This window comes from Symphalangus syndactylus, chromosome 14 (assembly GCF_028878055.3).
Source record: "Symphalangus syndactylus isolate Jambi chromosome 14, NHGRI_mSymSyn1-v2.1_pri, whole genome shotgun sequence".
In the NCBI taxonomy this organism is placed as follows: domain Eukaryota; kingdom Metazoa; phylum Chordata; class Mammalia; order Primates; family Hylobatidae; genus Symphalangus; species Symphalangus syndactylus.
The window spans coordinates 115,722,767-115,728,918 of NC_072436.2; positions in this window are offsets into that span (position 1 = coordinate 115,722,767).

Consider the following 6,152-nt stretch of genomic DNA (forward strand, 5'->3'; position numbering starts at 1 on the left):
GTCTTGCTCTGTCGCCCAGGCTGGAGTGCAGTGGCGCAATCTCGGCTCACTGCAAGCCCCGCCTCCTGAGTTCACGCCATTCTCCTGCCTCAGCCTCTCCCAGTAGCTGGGACTACAGGGGGCGTGCCTTTTAATGTACTGTGAAGGTACATCTTTTTCTCCTGGCTTTTTGCCCCTGGCAGTGCAAGACTTGGTGAAAGAAGAAGCTCAAGCAGAAGATTTAAAGTGACCAATGTCTGGTTATGCCCTCCCCTGCTTATTCCAAAAAGCCATCCTGGATCCTGCCCCATGGATGCGGTTCCTACCTGGAAGACCAGGAGAACAGCAGTTCCTCGCTCCTTGTTAGCAGAGGCCCTGGGGAAGACCCCCACTAGGGTTTTCCTTTTCTGGGATCCCAGCAGGGCTGTCCTCATTAAAACAGAAGAAAGTCTGAGAACCTGGGCTTGTACAGGATTGGACTCTCTTGTACCCTAAGCAACAATCATAGCCTGGACAAGGAGCCACCTATGAAACCTTTCTCTGCTCATCTCCCGTCGTCCTTATGCCCGGCTGCTCCCTTGTCCAGCAACGCTGCCCAGATGCTGATCCCCAGGGGGTCATGTCAGGGAGATTTTGACTCAGGTGCCATCAAGTAGAGGGGGATAGAGATCCCAGTGTTCACTAGTTTGAGAGTCCCAGTGTCTGGCTTTCCTGCCTTCCTCTCTGATTAGAGGCCTCCAGCCCAGGGAGGTGGGTGCCGGATCCTCCCAGAAGTGACCAGTGCAGCCAGAGGGAGCAGCTGTGGTCTCCTGAGTTATGCAACCACCCTCCACCCGGACCCTCTGGTGCATACAAGATTTCACTGGATCTCTGCTTGTTGGGCCAGCGTGGTGCTGCTGGTACCTGCATGCAGAGTTGTGAGGCTGGTGATGGTGACCCAGGGGGCAGAGATTAGGATGTTCGACATTAGCAGTAGACGTAGCTAATGCTTATTAGGCTCACCATGCCTAAAACTCTTGTAAGCTCTTTACTTATCTAAACTCGTTTAATCTTCACTACTATACTCTTATTATTGCATTTTCAGACAAAATTGAGGAGTTGGGATGGAAACATGGAAACCCAGTCAACCTGCCACAGAATGTGCCCTCCTAACCCCAGCAGGTGAGGGAAGCGGACGGCAGGGAAGAGAAGGGCTGCTTGACTTGGTGTCGGCATTCCTGGCGCAGTGAGTTTTATTGACTGATTGATTTACTGATTGAGATGAGTCTCGATCTCTCACCCAGGCTGGAGTGTGGTGATGTGATATCCGCTCACTGCAACCTCTGCCTCCCGGGTTCAAGGAATTCTCCTGCTCAGCCTCCCTTGAGTAGCTGGGATTGCAGGAATGTGCCACCACGCCCGGCTAATTTTTGTACGTTTTTTAGTAGAAATGGGATTTCACCATGTTGGCCAGGCTGGTCTCAAACTCCTGGCCTCAGGTGATCTGCCTGCCTCTGCCTCCTAAAGTGCTGGGATTACAGGCGAGAGCCACTGCGCCCGGCCAGTTTATTCAGAATAGTTTTTGTTTGTTTGTTTGTTTGTTTGTTTGTTTGTTTGTTTTGGGGGGGATGGAGTTTCGCTCTTGTTGCCCAGGCTGGAGTGCAATAACACTTTCTCGGCTCACCACAACCTCCGCCTCCCAGGTTGAAGCGATTTTCCTGCCTCCACCTCCCAAGTAGCTGGGATTACAGGCATGCGCCACCACGCACGGCTAATTTTGTATTTTTAGTACACATGCGGTTTCTCTGTGTTGGTCAGGTTGGTCGCAAACTATCGACCTCCAGGTTATCCGCCTGCCTTGGCCTCCCAAAGTGCTGGGATTACAAGTGTGAGCCACCTCCCTCGGCCTATTTAGAATAGTTTACAATGAAAAATACGTTGGCACAACTCCTCGGGTGTGCTCCTTAATGCTGGTGCAAGGAACACCACTCAAAATCCAGACCTGGCCTTCTGAGATAGGTCAAGCTGTAAGGTCACTTGGAGCCCACTGAGGAAAGTGGCACTGGGCCGGGCACAGTGGCTCACGCCTGTAACCCCAGCACTTAGGGAGGCCGAGGCGGGTGGATCGTCTGAGGTTAGGAGTTCAAGATCAGCCTGGCCAACATGGTGAAACCCCGTCTCCACTAAAAATACAAAAATTAGGCAGGCATGGTGGCAGGCACTTGTAATCCCAGCTACTTGGGAGGCTGAGGCAGGAGAATCGCTTGAACCCAGGAGTCAGAAGTTGCAGTGAACCAAGATCACGCCATTGCACTCCTGCCTGGGTGACAAGAACGACACTGCGTTTCAAGAAAGAATGAAAGAAAGAAAGAGAGAGAGAGAGAGAGAAAGAAAGGAAGAAAGAAAGAAAGAAAGAAAGAAAGAAAGAAAGAAAGAAAGAAAGAAAGAAAGGAAGGAGGAAGGAAGGAAGGAAGGGGAAGGGAGGAAGAGAAAGAAAGAAAGAAAGAAAGAAAGAAAGAAAGAAAGAAAGAAAGAAAGAGGCACCGATCAGTAGGCCTGCTTTTCTTTTTTGCTTTTTCTGAAATTTTGAGATAGGGTCTCACTCTGTCACCCAGGCTGGAGTACAGTGATTCACAGCTTACTGTAGCCTCGACCTTCTGGACTCGAGCAGTCCTTCTGCTTCAGCCTCTCAGGTAGCTGAGACTACACGCCGAGCCACAATGCTTGGCTATTTATTTTTTGTAGTAGCAGTAGTAATAGCAGAGATGAGGTCCCTCTTTGTTGCCCAGGCTGGTCTTGAACTCCTGGGCTCAAGTAATCCTCCCATCTCAGACTACCCAAGTTCTGGGATTATAGGAATGTGCCATCAAGGCTGACTCAGGCACGCTTTTCACATAAGGTGTAAGAGATCTCAGGTTCTAGTCCTGAATAAGCCCAAAGTTTTTTCCTTCTAAAATCACTAACATTCTAGGTTAGGGGCTTGGTCCCTTCCGTTCCTGTGGTCCTGAGGAGCAACTGTGGGGAGTAAAGGTGGGAAAGCCAGTGCCCTCCAGTTTCCCTGCAGGGCTCGCAAGGGATTGGGGATGGAGTCCTGGAGACCCTATAGGTAAAGAGGAAAAATCTTGGAGGACAGCGAGAGTCGGTGTGAAGGATCAAGAATTGCTGGTTGTAGGCCCGGCACGGTGGCTCACACTTGTAATCCCAACACTTCAGGAGACGGAGGTGGGTGAATCACTTGAGGTCAGGAGTTTGTTATATATAAAGTTTCGGTGCCGCAAAAGAGATAGCACTAAAAAATAAAATTTTCTTTGTAATTCTCAGCAAGACAAGATACTTCTACAGAAGGGTGCGCCCTTACAGATGGAGCAATGGTGAGAGCACACTTGGACAAGGGAGGGGAAGAGGTTCTTATCCCTATTGCACATGGCCCGTGCTGCTGTGTCATTCCCCTATTGGCTAGGGTTAGACCGCACAGGCTAAACTAATTCCGATTGGATAATTTAAAGAGAGTGACGGAGGCCGGGTGCGGTGGCTCAAGCCTGTAATCCCAGCACTTTGGGAGGCCGAGGGGGGTGGATCACAAGGTCAGGAGATCGAGACCATCCTGGCTAACACGGTGAAACCCCGTCTCTACTAAAAAATACAAAAAAATTAGCCGGGCGTGCTGGCGGGCGCCTGTGGTCCCAGCTAATCGGGAGGCTGAGGCGGGAGAATGGCGTGAACCCAGGAGGTGGAGGTTGCGGTGAGCCGAGATCGCGCCACCGCACTCCAACCTGGGGAACAGAGAAAGACTCCGTCTCAAAAAAAAAAAAAAAAAGAGAGTGACGGAGCGAATGGTTTGGCAGGAAAAGTGGTTATTACAGGGCAGGTAATCCAATGAGTCAGGGTGGAGTAGGTAATCGAAAAAAGTTGCTTTATGAGGAAGTTAAGTTTAAAAGTAGAATGTAAAGAATTGAACATACTGACATACTGAATCTTTGAAAAGAAATTTGGAATTCATATCTAACAAGTTGGAGATCAGCCTGGCCAACATGGTGAGACCTCGTCTCTACTAAAAATACAAAAACTAGCTCGGTGTGATGGCATGTGCCTGTTCCCAGCTACACAGAAGGCTGAGGCAGGAGAATCGCTTTAACCCTGGGAGGCAGAGGCTGCAGTGAGCCCAGATCACGCCACTGTACTCCAGCTTGGGCAACAGAGTGAGACTCCATTTAAAAAAGTAAAAGCGTACAATTTGGTAAGTTTTGGCAGTCCATCACTCTCTGCTTTCTGTCACTGTATTATTTTGCATTTTCTAGAGTTTTACACAGATGGGATCATCATTATATAACATTATTTTTTATGACATTATCCTCCATTTTGGATTTATGATAATTTCATTTAATCTGTCCCCTATTTTGGGGCAAGTAGATTGTTTCCATTTGTTTTTTGTTTTGTTTTTTGAGACGGAGTCTCGCTCTGTTGCCCAGGCTGGCATGCAGTGGCACGTGATCTCGGCTCACTACAACCTCCACCTTTCGTGTTCAAGCGATTTTTCTGCCTCATCCTCTCCAGTAGCTGGGACTACAGGCACGCGCCATCACGCCCGGGTAATTTTTGTAGTTTTGGTACAGACGAAGTTTCACCATGCCAGGCTTGTCTCGAACTCCTGACCTCGTGATCCGCCCGCCTCGGCCTCCCAAAGTACTGGGATTTTTTTTTTTTTTTTTGAGACGGAGTCTTTCTCTGTCGCCCAGGCTGGAGTGCAGTGGCGCGATCTCGGCTCACCACAACCTCCACCTCCTGGGTTCACGCCATTCTCCTGCCTCAGCCTCCCGAGTAGCTGGGACCACAGGCGCCCGCCAACACGCCCGGCTAATTTTTTGTATTTTTTAGTAGAGACGGGGTTTCACTGTGTTAGCCAGGATGGTCTCGATCTCCTGACCTCGTGATCCACCCGCCTCGGCCTCCCAAAGTGCTGGGATTACAGGCTTGAGCCACCGCGCCCGGCCCCCAAAGTACTGGGATTACAGGCGTGAGCCACCGCGCCCAGCCTGTTTCCTGGTTTTTAAGTATAATCTCAGAATAAATATTTTTTGATGCAAAATATTTATGTAAATCTATTACTACTTTTCTAGGATACAAGCCCTCGGTCAGCCTGGTGGGAATATAAAATAATCCAGCCACTGTGAATAATAGCCTCAAAATGTTAAACACAGAACTACCAAATGACCCCAAAATTCCATTCTTAACTGGAATTCCACTCCTGTGCTCAAGGAAATTTAAGACATATGTTCATACTAAATCATGTACACAATGTTCACTTTAATGAGCTGAGTTGTGACTGTCCACCATCCATTTGTTGAAGTTCTAACTCTCAGTCCCTCAGAATGTGGCTGTATTTGGAGACTGGGTATTTAAAGAGGTAATTAAGACAAAATGAGGTTATTAGGATGGGCCTTAATCCAATATGACTGGAGTCCTTATTAGAAGAGGAAATTCAGGCCAGGCGCAGTGGCTCCTGCCTTTAATACCAGCACTTTGGGAGGCCGAGGCAGGTGGATTACCTAAGGTCGGGAGTGGTGAAACCCCGTCCCTACTAAAAATACAAAAATTAGCAGGGCATGGTGGCATGTGCTTGTAGTCCCAGCTACTAGGGGAGCTGAGGCAGGAGAATCGCTTGAACCCAGGAGGCGGAGGTTGCAGTGAGCCAAGATTGTGCCACTGCACTCCAGCCTGGGCGACACAGTGAGACTCCACCTCCAAAAAAAAAAAAAAAAAAAAAAAGGAAACTTGGCCTGGATGTAATCCCAGTACTTTGGGAGGGCAAGGAGGATCTCTGGAGCCCCGATTTAAAAAAAAAAAGGAAGAAACAAAATACTCTATTTTCAATTTTGTCTGAAAATGCACTTATAAGGGTATAGCAGTGAAGACTGAACAAGTTAAGACACAGAAAGGGGCTGGGTGTGGTGGCTCAGCCTGTATTCTCAGAACTTTGGGAGGCTGAGGCAGGTGAATCGCTTGAAGCCAGGAATTCAATATGTAAAGAGCTTAGAAGAGTGTTTAGGCATGGTGAGCTTAAAGAACATTAGCTACATCTACTGTTAATGTTGAACATCCCATTCTCTCTTTTTTTTTTTGAGACAGGGTCTCACTCAGTCGCCCAGGCTGGAGTGCAGTGGCGCAATCTTGGCTCACTGTGAGCTCTGCCTCCT